This window comes from Paroedura picta, chromosome 9 (genome assembly GCF_049243985.1).
Source record: "Paroedura picta isolate Pp20150507F chromosome 9, Ppicta_v3.0, whole genome shotgun sequence".
Lineage (NCBI taxonomy): Eukaryota > Metazoa > Chordata > Lepidosauria > Squamata > Gekkonidae > Paroedura > Paroedura picta.
Window position 1 is genome coordinate 88,657,784 of NC_135377.1, and position 15,329 is coordinate 88,673,112.

At 45.4% G+C, this 15,329-nt stretch overlaps 1 protein-coding gene across 1 annotated transcript in view; it reads left to right on the top strand.

The window, feature by feature from the left end:
- Positions 1-6,142: 6,142 nt before the first annotated feature.
- LOC143845235 (leukocyte elastase inhibitor-like) overlaps positions 6,143-15,329 on the top strand; it is a 36,915-nt gene continuing 27,728 nt past the window's right edge. The window contains exon 1 of the mRNA XM_077353464.1: positions 6,143-6,170. The gene's annotated coding sequence lies outside the window, so the exon portion shown is untranslated. The remainder of the gene's footprint in view (positions 6,171-15,329) is intronic.

Below are 15,329 nucleotides of genomic sequence, written 5' to 3' on the forward strand. Positions count from 1 at the left end.
GTAAGCAAGAAATTGGGCTTTTTCTTAAATACTAAAAAGTCAAAAATAATGAAAACTGTAAAAAAAACAGACATGTCCCAATAACAATTGATGATGAAGAGATCAAATGCATTCAAGAATTCATTTTCTTGGAGCACAAATTGATAGGAGTGGCGATTGCAGAATGGAAGGATCAAATTGCTCTGAGTCACTCAGCACTGATGAGCTTGGACCAAACATGGAAATGCAACAACATAAGCCTGACTACCAGATGTAGATTAGATCAATCAATCATATTTCCAATAGCTGCTTCTGGCTGTGAAAGTTGGACGATGAAAAAATCGGACAAGAGAAGAATTGATTCCTTTGAACTCTGGTGTTGGAGAAAGTCACAAATAAGGAACTACTAAGTGCATAAAGCCTGATATATCATTGATGGGCAAAATCACGGAACTCCAGCTCACTTACTTCGGCCATATCACGCAATCCAACTCAATGGAGAAAGAAGTTAAGCTTATGGCCAGTGGGGAAAAGAAACCAGGCCAACAAAAATCATGGTGGTTGGATGCAATTGGGGTGCTCTTAGATTTGCGTAGTGGAGACAGATGTGTTCAAGACAACACATCAATTTATCAGCCAGAAGATGTGGAGACAGAAGTAACTGGTTTCAGGACAAGGGAGCTCATGGAGTCTATGATTCTAACAAACAAACAAAACCAAGCAGGAACTCCATCCCATGAGATTAAACATACTGACACAAATATTGTGGGGGGATGGGGACAGACGGTTCCACTGTAACACATCCAATACATTTATTTATTTATTTATTTATTTATTTATTTATTTATTTATTTATTTGCATATACCGCACACCAGAGCTCTGAGGCCATTCAGGCTGAAAACCAGGCTGAAAATGGTGAAGTACATCCAGAAGTTATTCATGTAAGTCTGCTATGACTAACTAACCCTAACTAAGGCTGCAGTCTAATGCACATTTACAAGGATATAAATCCACTAAATCCAGTGAAATATAAGTCTGAGTAAAACTGTTCAATGTCACACTACATATCTGTTCCATTCTGTTTACGAGGCAGAAAACGTACACTGAGATATTACACACACACACAATACTCCATACCCTTGTCAGACACACTGGGAAACCTTCAATTCAACCACAGTGCACATGTGAAGCTCAGTGCCAGTGAGAATTGTGAATAATACATTTTGACAGCACACCCTGGTGTTTCTTACTGCTTAAATGCTACAAAGGTCAAACTTTGACTGCATATTTTCATGTCTCCAAGAAGCAACTATGCATTACAATTTCCTTTGCTCTGTCTTTCAACAGAAAAGTCTATCAAATAGGCTACAATGAACTATAAAGCGCTTTAAGGAATTAACAACACTGATGGCTCCTTTGGGCTTAGACTGGAATAACAATGCATAGGAGTTCACAGTCATGTATAGACTAAGCCCCCCCCCCCCATGGCATCCATCCACATATTTACTGGTACCTACCCAGTGTTTTTAGGAAGTGGTTGGGGCCAGGTGGGGCTTTCCCTATTGGAGATCTGCTTGGCTGGGCAAATTTTCCAGATTTTTTTTTAATTGCTTTGTCAGTAGCTGCCACCAAAGAGCAAGGATCTTTATTTATTAATTAATTATTTATTTTTCAATTTTGTATACTGCCCCTCTTCCAATGGTGTCGCAGTGGTTCACAGCAATAAAAACATTAAAATGCAATAAGGTAAAGGTAAAGGTATCCCCTATGCAAGCACCGAGTCATGTCTGACCCTTGGGGTGACGCTCTCTAGCGTTTTCATGGCAGACTCAATACAGGGTGGTTTGCCAGTGCCTTCCCCAGTCATTACCGTTTACCCCCCAGCAAGCTGGGTACTCATTTTAAAATACAATAAAACCCCATAAAATCATCCCTTGCAACAAAGGCGGCAGGCGGTCACGTATAAACCTTCTAATTACCCTCCGATCCCTTCCTTCCTCGTCCACCTGGAGGCCAAGTCTTCGTCCATTGGGAGTGAGTTGCCATATCTGGTTAAACTCTGGGAGGGATCCTCAAATGGAGTACCGGAACTCCACCCTGGCCTCAACCATAAGCCATCTTCACTGTGCGACTGAAAGTAAGATGTGGCAGCCATTTTGTACAGCAGACCTTCTGTGGCAGCCATTTTGTCACTGCACATAACACACTGTGGCTGAGTTTCAGAGGTATCCTGCTGGCTCAGAGAGATCGGGGACCACTGGTCTTCCATCCTTCTGGAATTAGCTGTACAAGTTATGTATTTTGTCATTTATCACACAGGAGTAGGGACGCCAGCATCCAAGCAGACATTGGGGATTCCCCAGAATTGCTTACCATCCCCCAACTATAGAGATAATTTCCCCTGGATAAAATGGATGCTTTGGAGGGTGGACTCTATGGCATTGTACCCCACTGAGGTCCCTGTCCTCCCCAGATTACACCCCCAAATCTTCAGGAGTTTCCCTAGTTGGATCTGGAAATCCTATCACTCCTTCCCCCACTGGTGACCAGAGGGGACCTGGAAACCCTAGACAGAAGGGGGTGGTAGAGAAAAAAGAAAACAGACAGCAGGATTTATTAAATTGTCCCGCCATTAACTTTTTCCCCTAGAGTGGGAAGAACAAACGAACCCCTGTAGTAAATTAAAGAACATATAGAGGCATTAATGGAAGCATTAAGCTGGCTCCAGTGATGCTGCTGCTCCAAATCAAGGATGCATAGCACACACTATCTAAAGGGTCCCTGGCCACACAACCACCTTATAGTATTGTGTTATTGACTGTGAAGTCGATTTATGATCATTTGGTTTGCCAACCTCAAGATGGCAGGCACCTGGAGATCCCTTCCTATTACAATTGATCTTCAAATATCCCAAATCTGTCCCCCTAAATAAAATGGCTGTTTGAAGGGTGGAGTCTATGGCATTATACACCAATGAGGGTATCTCCCTTCCCTAAATCCCAGAGTTTCACCTCCAAAATTCAAGGTATTTTCCAAACCAGAGTTGGAAACCCTCTTTCATACAGTTTGATGCAGTTTCTACTGTTGGTATAATGTACCAAGTGACAGCTAACAGCGTGAAGTTGATCAAACTGATCTAACTGACAGGTACTGATCATGTGAGAAGTGTCAGGTGCACAGGAATGACACAGCACAAATGCTTCTATTGGCTGGATAGAAAGCTGATGCAACATTAGAGAAGGTTGCATGTACATAGGTTGTGTATATAAGGAATGATGGGAAAGCTGTTCTTCTCTCTCTGGAATGCCATTGTGCGCGCAGCACTCTGCTGGATAACATGTAAATATTCTGTACATAATATAACTGCTAAGGAACCTACAAACCTGTGTTTGCTTGTGTTCTTCTGTCACATCGAGGTGACAAACCACTACAACGGCTTCCGCTTCACAACAACGCCAACATCTACATTCTCTCTTATGGTTGGGCCAGATCCTCCATTTTTCTTCTTGTGCTTTTCTTGAGTGTCCACTCAGCAACATATACTCAGACTATATCAGAAATTTACAATTCAACATTTCTTCTAGCAATTTATGCACAACAATCCAGAAACTTTTTGATTTCTTCACATCTCCACCAAGTATAATAAAAGGAGCCAGTTGTTTGATTACATCTCTACCATGTTGGCTCGATATCCTACTAATTCCTTTTGGGGTTATATACCATCTATAAAACATTTTATACCGGTTTTCTCTCAGGATTTGACACTTAGTTTGATACTTTTACCCTATAATTGTTCCCATTCATCTGGCATTACATTGCGATTTAAGTTTTGCATCCATTTAACCATGCAATTTTTGACCAGTTCTGTCTCGGTCTCATATCTTAACACCGCCCGCGGCACCACGGGCGCCGCGGACTAAATAATGTGATAAGGCCTTGGGGGGAGGAGTTAGGGCGGGCTCAGTCCGGGATGAGGAAGGGTGCCGATTGGCCCCTTCCTCTGGACTGACAATGGGAGGGCCCAATCGGCAGGCGCAAAGTGCCTGCTGATTGGGCTCTCCGATTGCTGCCCCCCGCCAAGGGAGTACCCGCCAGCCGTGCGAAGTGAAGCACGGCTGGCGGGTGCTCCCTCCCCGACGGCCTGATGTGTCAGGAGGCGCAAAGCGCCTCCGACGCGTCAGGCCGCTGCCACACCGACAATTGCGGCCTGCCGACTCGAGGGCCGCACGGGGCCCCGCTAGCGCCCGCTGTATTCCAGGTACAGCGGGCTTGATTACTAGTTTCAGTAATAATGTATAAGCTTGACCTTGCAAATGAGGCTTGTCTTGATAATCTATCATCTCACATTCAGTCATTGTGCCTACTGGCCCTGGCAGACCACTCAGTTCCAACTTAAGCTTAGAAGTTCCTTGCAAGTCTTGAAACAGCCAATATTTTTCTCTCTTTTGAGTTGATCCCAACTCTTATTAGTCTGTCCCACACTGATTAAGAAATCTTTGGGCTCTTCTACACATTGGTCAAAATACCGGCATGTATCCTGCATGTGAACGCATGATAGTATATCAAGCCTGTGGGCTTTCCTTACCTTCAAGCCATCTCGCCTTTTCTAGCCACCTTTTCATGCATTTTACCCTCCTTGTTAGTGCTTGGAAAAGGCAGAAAAAGGAGAAATGTACCTGGCCTGTCACTCACTGTAGGCAACCAATCCCCACCCAGCATATCTGTATTAAGCAAAGGATTGTAAGCCACTCTGAGACTCCTTTGGACAGTGAAAAGGAGGGTATAACAAACTCTTCTTCAACTGGAAAGGTGCTACTGGGAAGTTGCTACTGGGAAACAGTGTCTCCCCTCTCCACATGTCTCCGTGACCTCATGGCGCTTCTGCGCCCCCTCTACAGTTTCCCCATCTTCCATGCCATTGATCTCAACTTGGCTTTGTTGTGATGGTCTTGTAAAGATTGGAACAAGACCAAGGTGGTATCCATATGGAAAGGGAAACTCTACATCTTCCCAGTTCCACCCACATCAGCATTATTTTCCCTGCTGCAATTTCTTGTAATGGCTACCCCCAAAGCATTCCTACCTTCTCAGACTGCAAATTGCAAACTTCACATGACTTCCTCATGAGTAAACTTTCCCATGGCAGAGGCTTTTCCTGGGCACCCTAGGCCCCAGAGGGCCAGCAGAGGGGCTGTTTCTGGGGCTCCTGCAGCCCCCATCCACATGTCCAGAAGGCACACAGAGACTGCCCCAGCTCCTCCCACGTCCTCAAAGTTAAAAGAGGCCAGGAGGCTAGGACAACTTACTGGCAGCAGGGTATGCTGTGAGGCTGTCTCCTCTTCCACCCATTAAACTTCTGAAACCAGCAGGAATTAGGAGGTGGAGAGCTGACTGCTTGTTAAGCCCTTCCTGGCTGAGGGCTGCCTCCTGATTGGGTCTAAACTACCTGGGCGGGCCATTCCTAGATGAGGGCCAATCAGGTAATGGGTGAGTTGTCAGTTTGGGCTTTATAAGGTTTACTGATGACTCCCCAAGGCCATAGTATCTGAAAGAACATGAGGCAGCTTTGGAGAGACTGGTCTTTCCCTGGAAGGCACCCAGTCACAGAAACTCAGGAGTCAGTAAGTGAACAGTCCCCAGGTGGGACCTTTGAATCCCCTTATCTACTGCGACAACAACAGTTCCACTGGAGAAAATGAGTGCTTTGGACGGTGGACTCCATAGCACTATATTGAGATCCCTCCCTGCCCCCATTTCCTGCACACTCCCCACTCCTCCAACAAAGTCTCCATGTATTTCCCAACCCAGAGCTGGCAGCCCTAGAACAGGCCCTTACTTCTTCCACCAGAAGTGGAATCTAAGCAGGAGATGATGACCTTTATTAGAGATTCCCTTTAGTCGCCATGGATAGCAATTGCCGATAGACCTGTCCTCCATGACCTCTGACTCTCAGTTCTGAAGTGGTTTTAATAATTTGGCAGTTAATGGATCCAAAGGGAGACGTATATGTGTGCGTGCCTTGAGGTCAGCCCTCGCAATCTAGTTTTTGTTTCCTCTGTCAAGGTCTGCATGGGAGGGGCTGCACTGAGTTCTGGTTCTGTGGGTACCAGTTGCTGATCCACATGTGTAGGGGGCAATAACAATGCCTGCTGCTGAAGATGCCCAAGTCTCCTGTGTGCTAACTGGACAGGTAAGTTTCATCCTTTGCACCAGACCCCACAGGATACATCTCATGCAGGTCTCCCACCCAGCATCCACAGGGCAGCAGGACTGGTGCTTGTTGCATACAAATCTGCCTTACTCAAAGGGATAGGCAAATCCACCCTGAACTCATTGAATTAAGAACTCATTGAATTCACTTCTCACAACATTCTTTGGGTATTTTTTTTTTCACCTTCACAAGGACATGAACTTTTGTCTTCAAATTTCACTGGAGGCCAATGGCACTCGTAATACTAATTATTCATCCAGTTCAGCACATCAGAAGGATCTTAGATGGAGCAGAAAGCAACCTGGTTTGACAGGGGGCAAGCCAGGCTATTGGGTTTTATCCCTGAGACTAATAAGGAACCAAATAAGGAGATGGCAGATGGCCACACATCTACACAAGAGGACTGTGAGGCCTAGATCTCACTGAGGAAGGAAACTTGTTTCTAAACTGTTCTGGCAGAAGGCAGATCTGACGGGGCAGAGACATATGGAGGGGGGAGTTGCCACCTTTATAATAGCATTGCATCATTTTTCTGGGTTACAAACTATTTTCTGTTTTTATTAATTTTCATTAAACATTCTTCTCCAATTGGGTAATTTATAATTTTAAAGCTGTTTTTAAACAATTTTCTTTCTTAATTTGTTTAAAGGTGTTGTCCTATTTCCAATTATTTTTAGGGCTATTCTTTCCCCCACTGCCTATGGGTGGTTATTGGATTATAATTTCACGAAATTGTTTGCAGTGTTAATTATAATGTAGTGAACTACTCTTACGTATTCCTTTTCAAAATGGCTAGACAGCTGTCATAAACTGAGCTGAACTCAGAAGTGATGTCGGTTTGCTCTACGAATCACCAGAAACTCTATGGTAAACTATAGTATTTCCTGTGAGTTCTAAGGTGGAATCAAATTTGCCAGCCTCCAATTGTGTACATGAAGTTTTACATTCCGTTTTTACCAATGTGTGATTTTATTCAATTGTTGTATTCCACCGTAACTTATGAATGAGCTGAGGAAGACTTGCGAAACTGGCTCAAAGCCAAGGGGCTAGTTCTATCTCACTCACTCTTGTTCCATGATGTTTAAATGAAGATATTTTCTGTTTTACGGTGTGAAAATGTACCATCTCTTCCATATTAAACGAAAGACTCAAATCTATTTTGTGTGCTTGAAATCAACTTTGTTGGAAATCCTGATCTTCCCAAACTCAAATTTTCCAGGATCTGGCAATACTAGGTGAACTGCAATTATTTCTTCTTTTTTTTCCTCCTGGGAATGATGTACAACTGCTTTGATGTTAGGGATTATTTTTTCTTCTTCCAGCCACTGGAGCAACTGTAGGAAATGTGGAGGGAAACTTGACAACCTGAGCTGTACCTATTCAGACTTCACAAGGAAGATCACATGATGGAGTCTTCCCTCCATGTGTTTTTAGGGGTGTTTTTCCTACAGAGAAAACTTGCAAGACATGTGCAAGTTTTATGTGTGTGTTTTTTTTTAAATGGAGAAACTGTCAATCATCTGAGCTTCCACCTACAGTCTATTGTGCTGTAGCCCAGAGAAGTAGATCAAGGAGGGGGTAACTTAAGGAACTCCTTTTCAAGCTAAGAGGGTAAGCTTCAAATCCCAGCAAGATGCAATACTTCATAGAGAGCAAAGAGACTTTGATTAAAAAGGACAAAGTGGAAGGCTCACTCCGATACAAACTCACACAGCCCATTCACAGGCACTCTTGATAAGTCTGCAAGCCAGTTTTTTTTTATAATTGATGCCGAACATACCTAGCAAAACTAGCAGGGATTGATTTCCCCTCTGAGATCAAGGTCTGTTCCCATTCTCATGATGAGTTAAATGGAGCCAGCGAGTCTTAAACCGATACTGTTCAAAGAAGCCCTGCATGAGGGATACATTTTGAGCTAAAGTGTTGCTTCCTAGAATATGTCCAAGGTCCCTACTCTCCTTCTCTCTAATTGGTAAACCCCTTGACTAAGATGGCAGTTTTAAAACAAACAAGCAAACAAGCATGCAAAAAAAGTCCAGTTTATTAGTAAGGCCCATTGAATAAAATGGACCTCCGGGACCTCCTTAGGATTGCACCCAAACCCATTTTTGTTATGCTACTTCAGACCAACACGGCTATGCACTTGAATCTACCCCAACCCCGTAGTGTTTACTCTTGTCTGAAAGAAAGCACAAGTGTACCAGCATCTTTTCTCTCCCCGATTCCTCAACTCACTCTGCACATGCAGGATAATGCATTTTCAATGGGCTTTTGCATCTGGGTTTTCCTGTGCAGAGCAGGAAAATTTCCTTCTGAAGTGCATTGAAAGTGCATTAACCATTGTGTGCAGAATGGGCCCTGGTCTCCCTCATCATTTTGCCTCTACCTATCCTGCAAGTTTGACTCCTCAAGTCATCTGGATTGCTGGCAGTTCATAACACTGCTTCCATAGTGCTAAGTAACCACAGAGAATCCTCTGCGTATATGAAAGTGGTTTTCCCATCCATGTTAATTGAGGGGCAATTTTGGGAGCTTTCTGGGTTGGGGTACAAAATGGAGACTTCTCCATTCTGTCCCCTAGCTGGGGCTGGGCAGTGAAGCCTCTGTGTTTAAAGTCTCTGTTGCTCATTTCATTGCTGATATAGAGAAGCTCATCCCTTTAGAGAAGCCATGGTCCATTGCTAGGCAGACTAGATCCCCCATCCCAATACTGAAAGGAAAAAGACAGAGTAGAAGGGGAAAAGTAGAGCAGGGGCTGGAAGAAAAATAAAGCTCTGTGTTAAGAATCTTGTTTCCTTTTCCACATCAAACTACACAGTGCTATGCGTCATCTGTAGGCTCCACATTCAAGTCCTGTCATCTCTAGTTGTTAAAAAATAGATGCATGCCGAAGAAAAGCATGACCAATAGCCTGAGTTGCAAAGACTCAGGAACAGCTGGAGGCCTGGTATATGGTAGCCCCTGTTGGAGTGAGTGATCCAGCATGCCCAGGAAAGTGGGAGGGGGACACTGTACATGTGTCTAGATGTTATCACCTTTAATTGGATGCCTCTCTTTGTTGTCACCTGGGAGCTTCCCTCTGACCCCTCCTCTCTCCCTCTGTCCTCTCACTCACTGTACATGGCCTTCCATGGAGACTCCTGTAGGTCTCTCCTGTAGAGACAGTGCCCTCATCCTTCACACACATGATGCTGCCCAAGCTAGCCATTTGTGACAGGGCAAGGACTCTTTAGATTAGCCTTTTCACCTAATCTAAAGAGTCCACAGCTGGCTTCATGTGGAGGAGCAGGGAATCAAACCAGACTCGCCAGGTTAGAAGCTGCTGCTTTTTAACCACTACACCTCCCTCTCCTTTGCAAATCCAACTCCAGTTCCGGGCTGGTGCCTGGAGAAAGAGTTTGGGTAGGGGAGGGAACTCAACAGGGGTGCCATTTCATAGTGTCCACCCTCTGAAGCTGCCATATTATCCAAGGGAATTGATGCCTCTAACCTGGAGGTAAGTTGTAGTCCTGGGAGGGTTCCAATTCCTACATAGAGTTTGGCACCCTGACGAGTTAATTTTGTTTTTAGATTTCAAATGTATTTAATTTGGGATTTTTAATATTTTTCTCTGCGGGTTTATTTTTCCATTTGATTTTGTTATGATGTAATCCGCCCGGAGTCTCAGGAGCCAGGGGCCTAAACTAAATATATAATGATAAAGAAATAAATACATGAACTCTGTGAATGAAATGTACAGCAGACAGAAATAAAGAAAATGTGGACGGGCGGGGGGGCGGGCTGGGGAGAGTAAGATAGAATGGAATTTATCTATCAATATAACAAGCCACTTAAAATCCCAAAATAAATTGGCTAAAATAAATTAAGTGTTAAAAAAATGGAAATCTTAAAGATTTCCTTATCCTCTTTTGTCACAGCGAGCAGCTCTCCCATGCAAAGTAAATATTTAAATAGAGTTAATTGGGTGATCACTTCACTTCAGCCCAGCACCACCTCCCAATTCCTCCCCCCCCCCCCAAAAAAAAAGGGCACAGAACTGAATGTCACAGACAAGGTTATTTGAGTAAATTATTCCAGGGTAGTTTTCTAGCTTTTCATGCTTGTCTCAGTCTACTGATTACTTCCCCCTATGATTGTGTTATGGAAACATTCCAGAAATCATAACTAGTGTGGGGGAGGCGGGAATTACAGGGAAATATTAGAAAAAATGCATTAATCGAATGTCTCATGAATAAATGTTTATATTAATAGAGTAGCACTATTGCTTTTAAATTAACACCAAAGGCACGGATTGACTTGGCCTTAGGAATCTCAAATGCCTGTTGTTTGAGCTTTCACAGGTCTGTTGATTAATTTATTATCAGCTTACAACAAACAGGGGGCATAATTGGGATTCCCCCCATGCCTCTCCGATGAATACTAATAGCTTACTGCGTGCCTCATTGGGGATTGCATAACACACAGAGGTAAACCTCTAGTTTATGGGTTTATTTAAATGTTAGGAATGTTCGGTTCAGGGTCTAAGAATGGGACTGAGTCAGTTAGCTAATTATGCTATCACATGTCTGCTTTTACTTTGTTTGTTTGTTTGTTTGTTTGACCTGGAAGGGTTGATAGGGAACAGGGGCCCTATCCATGAAGTGCATCAGGGACTGGTTCATCCAACAGTTGAGTATAGCTGGACCTGGGGATTAGGGATGGGCACATGATGAGTCAAAATTTGTGCTGAATTCTGAATGGATTGGGCTTCAAGAGGCGATGTTCAGCACATACGCGGTCTCCAAAGAAATCTCCAAGCTTTGGTGTGTGGTCTGGGGTGGTTGGGAAAACAAAACCCACCTAATGACTATGGAACAAAAATGCTAGACAACAGTGAGGATGGTGTTTTCCAGCCTTGGAAACACAAATAGAATCTCTAGAAGTATAGAAGCAGTGCCCATTTCCTTTGTTGGCATTGTGGTTTTGGACGGAGAGGGTAGACTCGTGAAAGCGTTTGGTGCTGGGCATGGTGGGGGATGGCTTTGCTGGGTTACTTGGTTAAGGGCCAGGGGCTTTTGCTTTGCCCTGGGTTCCTCTGTGTTGTGACTCAGCTTTTGTTTGATTGCTCATTTGCTGCAGAGAGTATAATGGTACTGAATTCTTCTTTCACTAGCATATTCATTTAGTGAGATTTTCCTGCTTCCTGCTTCCTTGGTGGTTTCCCTTCCTTTTTACTTCCATTATAATCCCTCCTACCACCTCGAACGGGGCACACCACAAAACACAAACTGAACTGAGCCCCATTTTCCTGGTTCAGGCTTATCCCTAGCTATCATGGCTGCTTCACACTTCCATCCTATTGGCAGACCTGTTAGGGTTTCTTGGTCCCCCCTGACCACCAGTGATGGAAAGGAGGGTAGGATTGCCAGTTCCTGGTTGTAAAACTCTTGGAGACTTGAGAAACGAGCCTAGGAGAGACCTCAGTGGGGTCTGAGTCCACCCTCCAAAGCATCCATTTTATTCTGAGGAACTCCTCTTGATAGTCTAGAGCAGGGGTAGTCAACCTGTGTGTCATGAACCCCGATTCATGCCATCTAAGTTTCGTTTCTCACTCTACTTTCGTTTCTCACCAGCCTGGTGGATTCGAGGCCATAAAACTGTATATCTGTCTGTAGGCTCCATGCCTCCCTTCCCTTTCCCAGCAGGAGTTTTCGGTTGTTGATGTATCAATCTCACTATAAGTGTCCTTGTGGAGGCAGCCCAGTGTCAACAACTTGGTAACAACTTAGATTAGATTCCTGACCATCTGGTACCCTGTGAATCGACTCACCTTTGCTGCCTTTTCGCTCTCCCGCCAAAATGCCTGTGTACCCCTCCCTTATGAACAGGGCCCTATATCTGCCCTGGATGTCCCAATTGCTCTTTGTTATTATCAAGATCTTTGGTTAGGAAGATCTTGGCTTGCTTTAGCGTTCTGTGGACTCTGTTTAATAAAGCTCTCTTTGGATTTAAAACTGCCTGTTGCATCTCGGATGTGTCTTTATCACGGACTCTGCAGGCTAGGCTCAGCCTGGTTCCTGCCACCTGTGGTCCTCCAAAGGTTCATGGACTACAATTCCCATGAGCCCCTGCCAGGTGGCAGGGGCTCATGGGAATTGTAGTCCATGGACCTCTGGAGGACCACAGGTTGATTACCCCTGCTCTAGAGAACCTCTCGTTCCGGGGAACCCCTAGGTCCCAGTACAAAGTCCATCTCTTCTCCTGCAGAGCTTCCATTTTTCAGAGGGTCAATGGCAAAATTGTCCTCTCCTCTTCAGGGCAGAGAGGGGAGTAGAAAATGCCATGTTTTGCATGGGCTGTTTAAAACATCTATAGAAAATGGGATATTGATCATGTATCCATTAATGTAGGATAATCAGAGCACTGCCTACTTAGACCTCTGCAACACGGAAAATCTCCCTCTTCTTTGTGGAACATCTTTAAAACACAAAATCCCTTTTGGTTTTGTATTTGATCATCAATTTGGCTTTGCAAAGGATTTCAAGGGAGCTTAACCAGAGGAAGCTGGCAGCTGGGTTTGTTTGTCGTGAGCAGATTTTTCTCTGTGCTGCCTATTCTTTCCTAATCCTCTCCTTTTCTCAGCATGGCACAGAATTAGGGGTGCCAAAGCATCATGGGAGGAAGGGTGAAAGTTGCACAGAAAATTGGCAGTTCCCACTACATACGCTACTGGCACAGAATTTAAATGTAATGAAGTTTCCCTCTCTGGAATGAAGACGGTCCTTCAGAGTCCACGGCGAAAACAAGAAATTCCAAAGAAAAGCCACTGTTAGAGGAGTAAATGCAAGTTAAAGGTAAAGGTAAAGGTATCCCCTGTGCAAGCACCGAGTTATGTCTGACCCTTGGGGTGACGCCCTCTAGCGTTTTCATGGCAGACTCAATACGGGGTGGTTTGTCAGTGCCTTCCCCAGTCATTATCGTTTACCCCCCAGCAAGCTGGGTACTCATTTTACCGACCTCGGAAGGATGGAAGGCTGAGTCAACCTTGAGCCAGCTGCTGGGATCGAACTCCCAACCTCATGGACAGAGCTTTCAGACTGCATGTCTAGCAGTCTTACCACTCTGAGCCACAAGAGGCTCTCAAATGGGCCATAGACAAAGCTATAAAAGATTACCTAAGAAGTAACTGATGTCAACAGTGAAAATGAGAGAAGAATATCTTGATCAGTTCTTGGTCATTTTACGCTGGAGATCTACATCGATAGGATAGTGCAGGGGTTTCAGGGCTCCACGTGAAAAGCTGATCACCAACGGTTCATAGGGAAAGGATTATCTGCCAAAGGGGGCCAGGTGATTCTAGGCTGGGGAGGGACTTTGATGTGTGATTTGCATACCTGATTTACAGATGCATCAGGATTTGAATCTCAGCATCTTAGGTTGTAGTCTGATGCTCCAACATTATGCTATTCTTTTAATGTATCATGCACATGGTCAATGTGATATAGATATATGATTTGAAGGCTGCTCAGATCCAACTTTGCCCTTACTTTGATCTCACTGTTATTACGAATGATCCCCGCTACATCCACTTTTGATTGTTTTTGTTTTTTTTTAATAATGAGCAGAACAAATATACAAACTTTGGTAGACCAGGGCAGAGTCTGCACTTACTTTGTTTATTCCATTGTCAATCCTGTTGAATTCAGATCGCTTTGAACTCGGATCTTCCTCCTCCCCCCCCCTCCCCATTGAAACAGGAAAGTGTTCTGCACATGGCAGTCTTCAAGCAAAGGTTGAATACACACTTTTCTTGGATGCTTTAGTATGCTTTGGGCTGATCCTGCGTTGAGCAGGGGGTTGGACTAGATGGCCTGTATGGCCCCTTCCAACTCTATGATTCTATGATTCTATGGTTAGGGTAGTTCAGAAGGGGGGGAGCCAAGCCTCTTTCTTTTCTTGAAGGGTGGGGGAGAGGAGCCAAGCAGGGAGCCTCTTTCTTTTCTTGGAGGGGGGGGGGAGATGATCGAAAAAGGCAGAAAAGGGAGAAAAAATCCAGTACCAACAGAAGTTGAGAGAAATTAGGGGCTTCTCCTTTAAGGCAAATTTGTCACATGACCACCTGTGGCCAATCACGGGTCCTCTACCACGGAGGAGAGCCGAGATTCAAAACAGCCTTTAAATATTGAGGGTTAAAAGCACTCTAAGATATCGCACAATAAAGGTAGGGTCACTCCGGAGCAATCCTTCTTGCTGCAGAAGGAAATTTTAAATCACCCCAAATCCAAACGGAAATCGCATTCTGTGTAGAGGGCAGGGACTGAATCGATCCGGGGTTGGAATAAAAGCTCCGTGCAGTTTACACCCAGGAGACTGACCCAGTAAAAGGCAAAGCTGAACATTTGTGATTTAAAAAAAAAAAAAAAAACCTGGCCAAGACTTACCTCGGCCATACATTGATGCAGCAGAGGGCTTGCTGGGAAGCAGCGACCACCCAGAGGCCTTCTAATGTGCATGCTGGCCGCCATTGCCTCCGCCTCGGTGAGGGGAAGACGCGGCGGCCCTGCTCCTTTCCACCCGCACACCCACCCAATTATGCCTTCTCACGGCCGCTGGGGCAGCCGCGCCGCCCCCACTTCCCCCCTTGCCTCTCACTGACCTTCACCGCTGCTGCGGCCACCGCCCAACACGATCCCCAGCCTCCACAACTCACCACCGCGCCCAGCACGGAACCTCCCACATGGCCCCCGACACAACAATGCCGCCACCCAGCCACTCTGCCGTTAGCCGCACGACAACACCCACCACGGACGCCGCCCTCTGACCTCCGCAAACGCCGCCGCCCCCAGCCACCAACCTCGCGCCTGGCCCCCGAGACCAGGAGGACTTTGCCAAGGCCACTGCGCCCACGCTGCACCCTCGAAGATGGCCACTGAAACAACGAGGCCGGCGACGACCCGCTCCGCCCTAAGCGACGCCTCCACACATTGCCGCCTGGCCTCTACTTCGACGCACGCCCAGCCAGTATGCCGAGCCGCCGCCCGTCCACTGCGACATGCCTGGAAATCCCCTCTCGCCTCCTTCACACCACTGCTGCCCTGGCCCAGGTTAGTGCCGCTGCCATAGACTCCCCGAGCCCCGGTGCCACACCAGTAAATAAAT